The following is a 15,493-nucleotide window of genomic DNA, read 5'->3' as shown; positions in this document are numbered from 1 at the left end:
GACCTGGTTCTTGCCCCTGCAGTTCTTCTCTTGTGTCCCTACTAATTTTCAGTATTTAATTATTCAGGGAAAAGAGACCACAAGTTATGCACCTGGACAATTATGAAATAAATGTGCCCATGGCATGAGAGGATTGTTCAAATTCTGTGCTGGGATCTGTTCCCACCCTGAAGAATGTGTTCTGACTGTGTCTATCTTTGCTGGAGTATCTATAAATAAGACATAAACAGTTATTAATCATTTGGCATCTTATAAAAAGACATGATCATCCCACTGTCTAGCTTTTGGTGCTTTTAAGGTCTGATGTGCTGTGGTAGGAGGTTCCACTGCTTCCCTCTATTGGCTCCAAATCAGGGATGTTCACAAGTTGGCAGACAAAGGCTCAGTCAAACCTTTAAGCTGCAAAGGCTCCTCTTACCTGGCCACAAAGTGGTGGTCACACCAGTTTCTCCAGGTGTGTCCTAATTATCTCTTTCATACTTCTGGAGGGCATATGTATAAACACATTAAATGTGTCTAGAGGGTAATAGGTGAGGTGAAAATAGCCTTAACTTTAGGCAGAGTGAGCCTTATTGCTTTAAAATATCCCACGGCAGGGAATGGAGTAAGATTATCTGCCTTGTTCCCACTCTGTGGTCTAATAATTCCAGATTTTTATTAGGTGTTGTCCAAAAACCAGACATTTAAAAAACATGCCCACACCAGCAGAACAGCAAGGTAAAATCATCAGGCCTTCCCCAGGTGGCCACCCACTCCCAAACTTTCTCATTTCTGTGACTAATATCAACATCTTCAGTGTGGTTCTTAGCACCTAACCCCTTCCACCTTCTAAAACCTATGCCAGTTCTTACATGCACATCTTCCTCATGGTTATTACTGCCAAACACTGTTATGTGTTGAATTGTACCACCTCCCACCCACCCCCCCTCCCGTCTCCCCCAAAAGATATGTTGAGTCCTAACCTCTGGCTTCTGGGTTAATGTGACCATATCCAGAAGTAGGGTCACTGCAAAAGGAATTAGTTAAATTAAATTGAGGTCATACTTGAGTAGGGTGAGCCCTTAATCCAAAATGACTGATGTTCTTACAAGAAGGGGAAATTTGAACACAGACGCAGACAGACACAGAGAGAAGATGGCCATGTGACAACAGAGGTAGAGATTAAAGTGCTGCAGCCACAAGCCAAGGAATGCCAAGGGTTGCTACAAACCACCAGAAGCTAGGAAGAAGGAAGGAAGGATTTCCTCCTGTAGGCTTTGGAGGAGAGCACGGCCTTGCTGACACCTTAATTTCAGACTTCTAGTCTCCAGAACCAAGACATAATAGATTTCTGTTGTTTTAAGCCAGTCTGTGGTACTTTGTTACAGCAGCCCTAGGAAACCAGGACACACCAAATTCAGGTTCACAGGTGGATTATGAAAGCAGCTCCTCATTCGTTTACATGAATCTAGCCTTTCTCTTTGCCCTCCCTATAGCTGCCAAAACAAATTGCTGCAAATACATTTTCACCAAATCCAGGCAGACAATGAAAGAATTCAGCTTATTAATCAAAATCTCCATCAACTGGCTTTATTTTTACTTCTCCCTTTCCTCTCTTACTTCTCCCCAGTGCAGCCTTTCTGTTTCAAACCTAGACAATGTGTTTGCACTTCACTTTACAAGACATGTTACATGTTTGTCCTTAAGTCTTTGCTTGAATCTTTCCACCAATCCACAGTGTTCTCTTTTCCACACTCTCTACATCTCTCATCACCTAAACTCCTCATCTAGGAGACTTCCTTTTTCAACTGGGCTCCCAGTTTAATTACCTTTTCATTCTACCTCCCTCATCCCCTAAGTTTTTAGTCTATTTCAGTTTGAGTCAATGTTAGATCATTCTGTACCTGATGGTATTTTGTTTTATAATTATACACAAAGCACTCAGTGTATTTGGAACTCAACCAAACTCCCTCTCCATCATCCACATAATAGAAAAGTTCTTGAAGTAAGAGAATATGTCTTCTATTGCTCTTATGCTCCCCAAAACATCATGGATCTGTTCAGCATTCATTTAACAAATGTTCACATGCACATAAGGGCTTCAGATATATGAGGAAGACAGACCTCAAACGACAATGTGTCATAGAAGCATTATTCACAATTGCCAAATGGTCAAAGCAACCCGAGCATCTATCAACAGATGAATGAACAAACAAAATTTCTATATATATATAATGTAATATTATCCGGCCATAAAAATGCAATGAAGTTCTGATACATACTACAAAATGGATAAACCTTGAAGACAAGTGAAAGAAGTCAGACACAAAAGGAAAGATACTGTATGATCTCTCTTATATGAAATAATTAGAATAAGCAAATCCAGAGAGACAGGGAATAGATTTGAGGTTATCAGGGGCTGGGGAGGAGCAGGGAGTGGGTAGTTATTGCTTAATGAGTACAGAGTATCTGGGGTGATGAAAAAGTTTTGGTAATGGATGGTGGTGATGGTAGCATACATGTATATAATGTTACTGAATTGTATATTTAAAATGGTTAAAATGCCAAATTTTACGTTCCATATATGTTACCACAATAAAATTAAAAAAAAAAAAAAGCCAGTGGAAGTAGGCTTATTGAGCTAATTTCCTTGGGGCATAAAGGGAAAATTAGGCACATATTTTCCAAAGGCAGAAGAAATGTACGTGTGTCAGCTTCACAAAGAAGAGCAAAAACAAATACTGCATGATATTTAATGGCAAGAGAAATGCAAGAATCATATCCAATTATTTATTTTGAACAGCTTTGGGGCACAGTACAACTACAAAGTTGGCAGGTACTGCAGTGAGGACATGTGCCAGGTTCTGTAGCTCCTCTATGCCCTATCAAAATAGCAGGATAAGCTTTTCTAGGGAGTTAGGAATGTTCCACATCTTGATCTGGGTAATGGCTACACAGGTGTATTCATATGTAAAAATGCATCAAGCTGTACATATGTTATACTTCAATAAGAAAGGTTTTAACAACTGAAAAAGAAAAATGGTTAGAAGAAAAGTAAAGCTACCACAAACTTGTCTTTGGGCATGTCCTCTTATCCCTTACAGAAATCCATGAGAATCAGTCCTGCGCAGATCCTGGGAACCCAGGTTAGAGACATTCTCTGTGGGCATAAAGTGAGCATTAAGTGGGAATTAAGCCATCTGAGTGGTTTCTTATCTCCTGGGCATGCTAGCCCGGGGGTGAGTAAGAGATTCTTAGAATATTAAAAGGTTGGGAAAAAAGCCTAAAGATCAGTGCAAAAGTTGTGAACTCTGGCTGCACATGAGAACCACCAAGGGCATTTTTAAAGCAATGCCAGTGCATGAGTCTCACCCTCAGAGATTCTGATTCAGTTGGTCTAGGATAGTCCCCAACCCCCAAATCTGTATTTTCAGCCCCAAGGCATTTTTAAGTTCAGAATCCCTAGTGAGTCCGGTGACCTCTTTATATGGTTAAGGAAATGCAGTGTCACCAAGTTTAGGGGATTTACCCAAGGCGGCACTTCTCAGCCCTGGGTGCACATGTAGAATTACCTGGGGAGCAGGTCTAGTGTACCCAGGCCTGGGAAGAACCACTCTCCTGAGGTTGCAAAGGAGTAAATGGTCAGAACCAGGAATCAAAAACAAGTGTTTTGATTCCTAACCTCCCTTTGTACCACAAATGGAGACATTATTAGCAAGAGCTTTGAAATCAAATTGCAACTATTGCTTTACTCTGACTCTGAACTCACCAAGCAACCCTACTGACTGAGAACCATAGAAGAAATCCAAGAAGGGGGAATCTATTTTTCAGTTTGTTCTAAATATGAATGAAACAATGGCCTTCCCATGCCTTATTCCCTGTTCCCCTCCTCACCAGCCCATCCCCAGTAGCGCCCTCCTCCTTCTTGCCCGGTCAATAAAATCTGTCAACCAGGTTAATACTTTTGGCTTAACCGACTTTGTAGCATCTTTTTGCATGCTTCACATTAAAATATAATAATTCAAGCAACCAGAAAAATGAGGAAAAAATTAGAAAAAGACTAATGAAGAAACTGAAGTCTTGAAACATCTATTGAGAAGAGGAATTAATGGCAATCTATGAGTTACCCAACTAAAATGACCTCAAGAATCTTTATAATGGTAACTTGACATCCACATGAAACTATTTGATGACTTTGAATAAAATATCTGTTTCTAATGGCCCTACTTCTGTCCATAGGAAATTCATAGTGAGATCACCATGTAGAAGCAAATGTGAACTACTTTCTCAGAAATCTGTCATCTAGAAGGACTGACTATAGGCAGTTTTTCTACTGCTTTTTTACCATATCCTTCCTTTGAGGTAATCAGGGCAATTTCTGCATTCATATGTGAAGATGGATTTTTCCTTTATTACATCCTTTCATCTGGATATTGTTAACTTATGATCATTATGATTTTAACAAGGATACACAGTATATTATAAATACAAAACATAATTGACAAGGCTCTGTACACTATGGTTGGATAAGAGCATGTAGTTGAGAGATTGGTTTAGATCAGACCTAACCTTATTCCAGGGTTGATAAATGTGCAAATTAAATTACAGTCAACTGTAATTTACTCTGATACTGAGCAGTGCTGTGAATACAGCTCTGGTTCTGACAGGCAGAAGGGAAGACACAGGGAAATTTTTTTTAGATGCTCTCATCCTTCCTTTCTGACTTCCGAGGAACACTTGTCTCACCTTTCCAAAATTAGACTCATTATTCTCTGTCTTCTGCCAGACTACCTTCTCCAGAAACTTGCTATCTCACTCATCTCCTTTATCATCTTCAATTCCTTACCTCCATTGAGTCTTACTCTCTGCAGAAAACACAATCTACTTTCCTTCAAAGAAAAAGAAAATGAACACAAAAACTGACCAAACCAAACAAGCTCATGTTTCCTCATGCCCACCCTTCAAGCTGTCATTTATGTAATCTCATTCATTTATTCCAAAATATCTAAACCACATGGCCCAGACTGAGTTCTCTGCATAATTTCCTACCAATGACCATTCTTGAAGTTCTCCCTTCTCTTGGTCTCTGGATAACCTCATTGTTCTGGTTCTCACCCTTCCCCTGACTACTTTTAAATTTTCTTTACTGGCATCTTTCTCCTCCTACTTCCTAAATGCAGAGGTCACACTTGATTTTATACTTGTCTTTTTACATACTCTATCCCAGAACTCATTCACTCTCAGAATTTCAACTATGCTCTCTTGGTGGATAGCTCCCAAGATTGTCTCCAGTTCTGACGGAACTTCCTATAGCTAATCCCACTTATCCATCATCTTTTAAGTGATTCCATGTGAGTGATCCTCAACTCCCTACCCTCCTGCCCAACAGAGAGCTCCTTTTCTTATAATACCTCATTTTGGCAAATGGTACTTTCTTCCAGACATCCTTACTCTTGGTTTGACTTCTATGACCAATGAATGGCCTGTTGATTTTGTTTTTAAATGTTGCTCTTTTCCTTTTATTTCAACTTCCAAGTTGAAAGACTAGGTTAATTCAGACTCTTAATACACTGTGTGGCCAAGTTTGGACTCATTACATCCTGTCACTACTCTTGCAGTAGACTCCTAGCTGATCCCATTGCCTCCAGGCTCTTACCCATTAGTACCTTTTGACCCCACCACGAATCATTCTTGTACAATGCCATCTGTGTAACATTTCTTCAACTAGATTGTACACATATTAAGACTTAACCAAATGTACACATTTTAGGTATTTTAATTAATGTTTGTTCACTTATTTATTCAACCAATACTTATAAAGTTGGCAACTTTTTGACAAATTCTGCTAACGTCTGTTAGGGCACACGTGAATACAATATTCAGAAAAAGGCAAAAATAAAGATCTGGGGAAATATTAACAGTGTAGTGTTGGAAAGAGCACAAGCCTTTGAGTCAGTCAGATGTTGGTTCAAATCTAAGAATCACTTCTTATCAGCTCTGTGTATTACTTCTTATCTGCAGTGTATCAATCAAGAATGTTTGTGAGAAGCACATGCCAAGACAGGACTAGACGTGACAGCCATTTGGTGGGGAAACACCTCTGAAGGATAAAAGCAGAGAGAAGAGGAGGAGGTAGGAAGAGCCCTCAGAACTTGATGCAGATCTGACCTCTGTGAAGGAGAGAAGGCGGGAGGGTTGAAAAAGGCAAGTTTCAGATTCCAGTACTGTTGCAAGAAAATTTCATCTAGGCTGATGGAAGTCGTTGAGCCAAAATTGCTTGTGGGAGGACCCTTACTTCTCACAGGAATGGTATCTGTGCTCAGCCACTGGGTAAGAGCAGGTTGCAGGAAGCAGGGCCTCAGAGAATGTGGTGGTTGATACAGATGGCAGGACCTGGGGCTGTCAATTGTGCTTCCTGCAGCAGGGTATCTGAGCAGCACATGGTCACCACAATGCTTCTGACTGAAAACAACAGAAAACTCAACTAACAACCAAGGGATGGCAAATATTTTCTGTAAAGGGTCAGATGGTAAATCTTTCAGGCTTTGTGGACCGTACAGCTCTCTTAGTATGAAAGGTGCAGCAAACATTAGATAAATAAGTAGGTGTGACTGTATGCCAATAAAACTATTTTAAAAAATAGGCAGAAGGCCAGATTTGGCCTATGGGTCATGGTTTGCTGACACTCAGGTTAAGTGAATAAAGTGTTATTTTTCTTACCTAACAAGATATCTAGAGGTTGGAGATTGTTGATGATGCTGCAGTAGTTCAAAATGACATAAGACATTTTCTATTCTTTTGCTCATTTATCCTCAGCATTTTTTAAGACAGGTATGAAGGGGAAAGGGTAGCCCAAGGGACCACTTTTCTGATGCCTGGGCTTTACATAACGAAGAAAAACCTTCCCCAGAAATCCTGAGCACTAATTAATTAACAAATTAATTAATATTTTTGGAGCATCAATTACAGGCCAAATATCATTCTAGTGCTCCTGCAGTTATAAAAACTGAACAAAATCCTCATCTTAATGGAACTGACATCCTACTACAGGGGAAACAGACACCAAGTAAGGTAAATAAGTGGAAAGTGTAGTATCAGGTAATGATTGATGCTAGAGTCAAAATAAAGGCAAGTTAAGAGTCTTCCCGAGTGCCTCTCTGTTGCTCACATGTGGCCCTCTCTCTCTCTACCTGAGCCACCTCAGCAGGTGAACTCACTGCCCTCCCCGCTACATGGGACTTGACTCCCAGGGATGTAAATCTCCCTGGCAATGCAGGATATGACTCCTGGGGATGAATCTGGACCAGGCATCTTGGGATTGAGAATATCTTCTTGACCAAAAGGGGGATGTGAAATGAAACGAAATAAAGTTTCAGTAGCTGAGAGATTTCAAATGGAGTCGAGAGATCACTGTGGTGGACATTCTTATGCACTATATGGATAAGACTTTTTAGGTTTTAAGATATTGTAATAGCTAGAAGTAAATACCTGAAACTACCAAACTCCAACCCAGTAGCCTGGACTCTTGAAGACGACTGTATAACAATGTAGCTTACAAGGGGTGACAATGTGATTGTGAAAACCTTGTGGATCACACTCCCTTTATCCAGTGTATGGATGGATGAGTAGAAAAATGGGGACAAAAACTAAATGAAAAATAGGGTGGGATGGGGGGGATGATTTGGGTGTTCTTTTTTACTTTTTATTCTTATTCTGATTCTTTCTGGTATAAGGAAAATATATGTTCAAAAATAGATTGGGGTGATGAATGAACAACTATATGATGGTACTGTGAACAGTTGATTGTACACCATGGATGACTGTATGGTATATGAATGTATCTCAATAAAACTGAATTTAAAAAAAAGAAAAAAAAAATAAAGACAGGAAGTGAATAGGCAGTGCCAGTTGATGGGGGTGGGGAGAAGGTACATTTTAAACGCGTTGGGTCAGAAAAGACTTCACTAAGAAGGTGTTAAGGGAGCAAGCCATGCAAATAAATTGGGGAAGAACTTTCCAGAGAAGAGGGCCTATCAAGTTTAAAGATCTGTGCAAGGATATCATTGTGGCTGGAGGTAAGAGAGGCCATCTCATGGTGAGCTTTATGGGCTTCTGTGAGGACTCTGGTTTCTACTCTGAGTGAGATGGGAAGTCATAGGATGATTGTAAGCAGGGAAGGGACATGATATCATTTACATTTTAACATAATCACTGGAGGTAGGACAGAAGCATGGAGACCCAAAAAGTAGCTTCCAAGCAAGAGATGCTGATGACTTGGACCATGATGACTATAGTGGGGTCAGTGAGAAGTGTAGAGCAGAATCTAAGGACTTACAGGATATGGACTGGAACCAAAGGGTAAGGATGACCGAGTCTGTGGGCCTGTTCACCTGGAACAATGGGATTGCCTGATGGCAAAGACTGGCAGAGAGCAGATTTAACAAGAAAAATCAGGAGGACAAATCTGACCATGTTAGGTTGTGATTCTTACTGGTTACCCCTTATGGATTAGATTGTGACCCCCAAAAAACACGTTCAAGTCCTAATCCCTGGTCGTGAATGTTACCTTATTTGGAAATAGGGTCTCTGATGATGTGATTAGTTAAAATGAGGTCAAACTGGATTAGGGTGGCTCCAAATCCAATATGAGTGTTGTTCCTGTAAGAGGAAATCTGAATACACAGACTCAGGGAAGAAGGTCACATGAAGACAGAAGTAGAGATTGGAGTGATGCAGCCATAAAACATGGAAAGTCCAGGACTGCTGAAAACCACCTGAAGCTAGAAAGAGACAAGGAAGGTTCCCCCAATCCCACCCCAGCCCCCCCCCCCCACACACACATTTCAGAGAGTATGGTCTTGCTGACACCTTGATTTCAGATTTCTAGCCTTCAGAATTGTGAGACAACACATTTCTGTTGTTTTAAGCATCCTAGTCCGTGGTACTTTACATGGTAGCCTTAAGAAACTAAGAAACTATTCAGGTGGTGATGTTAACTTGGCAGCTGGATATATAAGCCTGGATTCAGACCTGAACTCTCAGCTGTCAATATACATTTGAGAATGTTATGCATATGTTCACATATCATTAACCAGAATTTTGTCTTATGGCCAGGCTACCTCGGCTGCAGAGGAGGAAAGAAGGCAAATGCTTACCTTTTCTAACTTCCATAGAGAAAGGCAGCAAAAGGGGAAGGGGATTGGGAATGTCTGTTGGGTCATTCAGTCAACAATGTCTGTACTTAACTTTTCCTCAGCTCTTCATGTATAAAATAAGGATAATGAAATCTACTTTAAGTGACAACGGTGAAAATTACAAGAGGTAACCTATAGAAAGCTCCTGGTGTATAATAGGTTCTTAAAGAATGTGAGTTCCCCTTCCTTCCCTTTCTGTGACCTGAAACATCACAGTCATTGACTCAGTCTAAAATACATACATTTGCACTTACTCATTTAAAGAAACAATGACACTGCTGTTTTTACAATCACTACCATCCGTCTGAAGATGGGAACTTTTTTATGGCTCTTCTACCCCTCAAGCCTCAGTTTTTCCAGGGCTGGTCTGGTCAAGTGTGGTTCCTTCTTCTCATCTCTGGGGTTTTGTTTCACTTTTACAGTTCAGCTTCTCTGCATGATGATCATGAAAAGATTTACAAATTCCTGGCAATCATTAACCATCCCAAACCAAGCTTCACCCTCCTCTAGCCTCCCTCACAGCAGAGACTTCACTGAAGAGTGTCTGGGAAGAATGTTCATAAAGTACAGACAAGTTCAAAGCCAAACGGTGTGTGTGTGTGTGTGATTGTTAAAGGCCAAGTGGAGGCCTATGTTTGGGCCACTTTATGGAACAAAATCAAAGGAAACCAAATGAGCATCAGGATAAAAAAAAAAAGGTGGGGGGGCCTCTAAGGAAGTCATTCCCCAGTCTGGCAAAAAACTATGTTAATGCTGGCAGAAAGCTATGTGGTAGCATTCATAAGCCCTTTCCCCAGTCTTACCTGTTGACTTCATACTGACTTTACACTTCTTTCTCTCTCCTCAGGCATGGATAAGGCCATGATGCTTGTGTTTATACCTACACAGGGTAGCCATAAAGTGCTGACTCTTAAAAAAATTATTTTATAATTTATTGTAATATGATATTAATAAATCATTTAAAACGCACACACACACACACTCTGCAAACGGAATTCTGAGATGCTGTCCAATTTATGCTTGAAACTTCCTCCTCTCTGTAGAAATATCTGGCCTTAAACTGCCTCAAGGTAGCTTCCCTGTAGCTGCAGATCTCCTGTTCCTCTGCTCTGCCAGATTAGTATTTGCAAAATGCTTTGAAGGGCAGACTACCTTAACCTTCTAACCTCACTATGCCTGCTATGTAGGAAGGTAATGGAAGCTCTCTGCTACTGGGAAAACTTCACCTGTCCAGCCTATCAGCAGACTCTCAAGCAAAAAAGCTTTCTGATGGTGGTGAAGAATGGTGGGTGGGCTCCAGACTTTTGGTTCCCTGAAATTCCTTTAGCATCAAGCAGGAAAAATGTCCACATCAGGGGTCTCCCACAGGATGGACTTCTGTTGAAGCTGAGGAAGCAGGGACCAGTGAAGAGCTGGAAAAGTCCAATGCTTCTGGATTAAAGATAAACTAAAAAGGTATTTTAAGATCTAGCTGTTGTTTCTGCTAGGAACAACAGATAAATTCTAGGCCCAGGATTAAGCCAATTTTATTTCTAATTTCTTTAGGAAACTATAAATGACATAGAAATTGGCAACAGTTGTAAATATGAAAAGAAGTTTTCAAGAAAATCTCAACTTTTCCTTTTTAAAGTGAAATCATCCCAGGCGGCTGAGGTAGAATGATAGCTATCAGGGGGAAAAATGTTCCTTGACAATTGGTCAAAATAAGCAGAGGGAGTTTATCTTCATTATAGCCCAAACTTTTACCCCCTGGAGATGACTCCTTATCAGCTATAAATTGGCTCCCCCCCCCGCCCCCCCCAGGACATGAAGGCACTAATTTGGGTAACATCTTGTTTCTCAGAGCGTGGTCCATAGTCCAGCAGCATCAGCATGCCCTGAGAGTTTGAGTAATGCAGAATCTCAGGCCTGACCCCAAACCAGAATCAAAATCTGCATTTTAACAAGTCCCCCAGCTGATCCCTATTCATATTAAAGTTTGAGAAGCCTTAGTCTAAAGCCATACCATCCTATTAGTGACTGTTCTGGAAGGCAGAGGCCACATACCAAAGTACAATACCATATTAGGGATTTTTTCCATATAATACCTAGTATTGAGCAGGTGATAAATAAATGTGTTCTGATGACTGATAGGCCTAGCTTCTTTCTGTTTTGTAGTCTGTGCACTGGGAGCTTTTAAAATTGTCTAGTAGCACTATTTTCAGTTACTTGTGCCTCAAGTTTTGTCTTCTTTAAAATGGGACTGAAAATTTTATTACTGTTAGGATTAAATGAGTCAGTATCTATAAAATCCCCAGTGTCGTACCTGGCATATAGTAAGAATTCAATAAATGTTAGCTAAAATAAATATTTAGACTATTAAACTCTTATCAGATTGAGAATTACTATGGTATTTTCCTTGAATGTATTATCTGGTTTTCCCCCATGTACGTACATACTACCTTCCCCTTGACATTTAGATTTCTTGAGAGAAAAGTAAGAAGATTACTACCATCTTCCCAAAGCACAATATACCACAATGCTTAGCATACAGAAAATTCTTAGTAAATAATGTAGAAATATCTATGATTATGTGTATAACTGCTTTGATAGTTTAAACTGATTTGACTTAATATTTTTCCACTACTGTGATGACCAAATTAATTGTATTCATTCATTTCTTTATTCATTCACTCTTTCAGCAAATGTTTTAACACCTACAACATACCATGCACTGTTGTAGGTACAGATACAGGAGGGAACAAATAAAAATTTCTGCTCTTGTGGAGATTACATTCTAATGTACAGAGGCAGACAATAAATAAATAAAATATATGAAATGATTATTGTGTTATAGAGAAAATAAAGCATGAAAAGGTTTTGCTGATTGGGAAATGCTTGCAAAGACATCCTAAGGTAGTGAAGTAGGGAATTATTTGGCCATCTGTGGCAGGCAGACAAGCATGCGCAAGTGCCCTGAGGGAGGAGCATGTTCCAGGAGGAGCTATGAGGCCACTGCAGCTGGGGCAGAGTGAGCAAGCGGGGGCATGACAGGGGATGAGGCCAAATAAGACATGTGATTGGGGCATGGCAGGCAAGAGTATGTGGGGCCTTGTAGGCCACTGGAACATTATTACTGTAGCTGTTCTGTGGAGAAATAACAGGGCAACAACTGAAGTTGTTCAAATTGGATGTCATTCAAATAATCAAGGGGAGAAATGATAATGGCTTGAGGTGGAATGGTAGAGTTATAAGTGGTAAGAAACTGTCAAACACATTCAGGATATACTTTGAAGAGAGAGCCCATGAAATTTACTGCATAATTCCATGGTGTGTGTGTGGAAAGAAGTGGGTAGGTGAGAGAAAGACAGGAGCTGAAGATGATTCTAAGGCATTTGGCCTGAGCAACTGCAAAAATTGAGTCACTGTTTCATGAGGGTCGAAAAACTGGGGGAAGAGCAGGTTTGAGAGGGAAGTCAGGTGTGCAACTTTGGGCACTTACTAAGTTTGATTTTCTCAGTTGACATTCAAGTAGAGATGTTAAGTAGGAAGATGGATGTACAAAATTAAAGTTCAGAGGAGATGTTTAGACTGTAGATATAAATTTAAAGCCATGAAATTGGATGAGATTACCAAGGGAGCAATGGTAAGTGGAGAGGGAAAAGTTTGGGGGGCACTCCAAAGTTTAAAGGTCAAATTGGTTAGAATGAATCAGTAAAGGAGACAGAGGAGGTGTCCATAGGTAGGAGAAGAACCAAGAGTTCTGGAAGTCAAATGATAAAAGTGTTTTGATGCTTCTGACTGAGAACTATCAGATTTCGTGAAGAGGATGTGTCTGATGACCTTGATAAGAATAGTTAAAATGGAATGGTGGGAACAAAAGCCAAATTAGACTTAGGTCAAAAAGAGTAAAATGAAGAGAAGTAGAGACAGTGAAAACAGACAAATCTTTTGAAAGTCTTTTGAGAAGGTTTGCTCTAAAGAGAAGTAGAGAAATTAGGTGGTAGTGGAAGGAGAGAGATGGTCCAAGGAGGGCTAAAAAGATGGAGGACATTACAGCATATTTGCATACTGATGGAAATCATGCAATAGAGAATGGAGAGATGATGATGATAGAGGGAGAGATGGAGAGAGGGAGAGAGAGCTCACTGTTGGAGGAATGTCTTTGAGGGATCCAGTGCGCACTTGCTGCAGTTGGCTTTGTTTAGCAGTGAAGACAGCTAATCCACAACCACAGGAAAGAAAGAGTATATGTGCACAGATGTTGGGAGATGGGTAGATGTGATGGTGGGAAAGTGTGGAATTTGTGTTCTAAAAGCTTCTTTTTTTTAACATTGAAATAGGAAGCAAAGTATCACTTAGAGAGATGAGTAAGGGGGAGGGAATGAGAGGTTCAGGAAAGAGAAGGTGGAAAATAGTTAACAAGAGGGGGAGAGGAAAGGGACTCTGGACAGACAGAATGACTGCCCTGTAATATTAAAATCTATCTGAGGTTTGTCATGATTTTAAGGTAAGACCAGGCAGCATATTGGTGGGTTTTCCTTTGGTCTTTTATAGCTGCCTGAGTGCAGGTGTGGAATAGGCCAAAAGTTGCACTCCACTAAGTTGCTACTCATGGATTGGTGCCATGTACACACATCCAGAGTAACCACTGGAAAGACTGGATGTGCCAGTTCCTTAGGAAACTTACAGCACAAGTAAATCAGATATTAATTATTCACATTAAAGATAATCATTTATTTCCAAAGAATATGCTGTTCCCCTGGTGTTATTCAATCCGGATTAGATTTCTATGTTCCTATTTTCCAAGACATTTATATCTGGTGAAGTGACATGTACTCACATATTCTTTAGTCCTTCTAAATCAACTCTGCTTAGGCCCAGGGTTTAACTAAGCATTTTCACATCCCTTAAAACTTGGCGGACTTACTTACTGGCTAAGTCCTAGACTGGGCAGCCCACAACTGGAAATCTATTTTTTGTTCTGACTCAGTAGGTTTGTTGAAAAGTCTGAAAGGGTTAATGCAGCTCTGTCTGGGGCTTACGGTATCTGATAGATGCCAGGATACTGCTTATTCTATATTCAGAATCGAAACCTTTTTCTCCAACAAGGTTGAGGAAATACTTAAAGACAGATTTGTGTCACCCAAATTTCCTTTCTAGTCCCTTCCTCCAGAGTGTCAACTTACATTATTACCCAACTTGCATGACTGTCATTTACCCTGAACCTACTTGAAAGAGGCCTTAAAAGCTTAGGGTCTGTTAAGGAGGAAATGGGTGAGTCTTATTCTCTTGAAAATCTTTTGCAACCTTCTGTAGCAAGTGCAGGGTTTGCTCCGGGCATTCTCAATTATCCCTGGCTGCTGGGCCACTCTTGGGCAATGGAAAACTGACCGTGCCCGGGGTTAACAAATTGCCCTTGACAGGGGGGCTGTGTTGCACTCCCCAACATACGCACTGTGCTGCGTATTTAAGATGCACAGGTGCAGGAAATACCCAGGGGGCTTCCCCACAGGTCTGTACCATGGATATCTTTGGCTTGATCACATTCTGTACCCTCTTCACACCCACCCCCAAGTCTTCCCTGATAAATGCCAGGGCAAGGACATTCTGTTCCAAACTCATTAGTCAAGAATGTTACCTGACTGCCCTGAAGAGGATATTCTCTGGTGTGGGCTCTCCCCGGCTTTGGAGGAAATCTGAAAATCATGCTGTCTTTACAGAGTCCAGCTCAGGATGGCATTTCCTCACCTGGATAGATGCACTTCCAGCCCCCAGATGATCCCTTACAACTGCAGTGAATTCACAAAAATGCCCAAATTATCAGCTATCTGGCACACAGAGGAGTTGGATTGCTCTCTGGCATAGTTCTGCTTTAATTCATTCTTCAAATGGTTCAGGGTTTGGCTTCATCTTGCTGAGAGGAATAGCCCTTCTAATGCACTAAGGCAGAGGCGGGTAGTATTCCCGACTGTCTGCAGCCTCTCTGTGGGCTTCTTGGGAAAGGATAATGGTCAAGTATTCAATTAATGAGTAATTATTGAGAGCTTTCTCTGGGCCTAGTGCCGTCCTTTAGACAAGTAATTTTTAATTTATGCTGCAATTTAGAATCCCCTGGAGAACTTAAAAAATCCTGATGCCTGAGTTATAGTTGCTATTGGTTGAATTGTGACCCTCAGAAAGATATGTTCAAGTTCTAACTTGTGTCCCAGGAATGTGATAATGTTTGGAAATGGGGTATTTGAAGATGTGATTAGTTAAGATGATGCCAAAACTGGATTAGGGTGGACCCTAATTCATTAAGACTGATGTCCAAATAAGAAGAGGGAAACGTGGAAAGA

General features: G+C 40.6%; 1 long non-coding RNA gene across 3 annotated transcripts in view; it reads right to left on the bottom strand.

Annotated features, from left to right (window-relative positions):
• LOC119540046 overlaps positions 1–15,079 on the bottom strand; it is a 142,496-nt gene extending 127,417 nt beyond the window's left edge. The window contains exons 1-3 of one of the 3 annotated variants that reach the window (XR_005218012.1): positions 14,904–15,079; positions 9,977–10,053; positions 5,844–6,441 (exon numbers count right to left, since the gene is read on the bottom strand). This is a non-coding gene — a long non-coding RNA (uncharacterized LOC119540046). Of the gene's footprint in view, positions 1–5,843; positions 6,442–9,976; positions 10,054–14,793 lie in introns of those variants that run through there. The other 2 variants (XR_005218013.1, XR_005218014.1) reach the window with 2 other exon arrangements.
• Positions 15,080–15,493: the final 414 nt, after the last annotated feature.

This window comes from Choloepus didactylus, chromosome 7 (genome assembly GCF_015220235.1).
Source record: "Choloepus didactylus isolate mChoDid1 chromosome 7, mChoDid1.pri, whole genome shotgun sequence".
Taxonomy (NCBI): Eukaryota; Metazoa; Chordata; class Mammalia; order Pilosa; family Megalonychidae; genus Choloepus; species Choloepus didactylus.
Note: the sequence above shows the minus strand (reverse complement) of the source record. Positions and strands in the feature narration are given on the sequence as shown.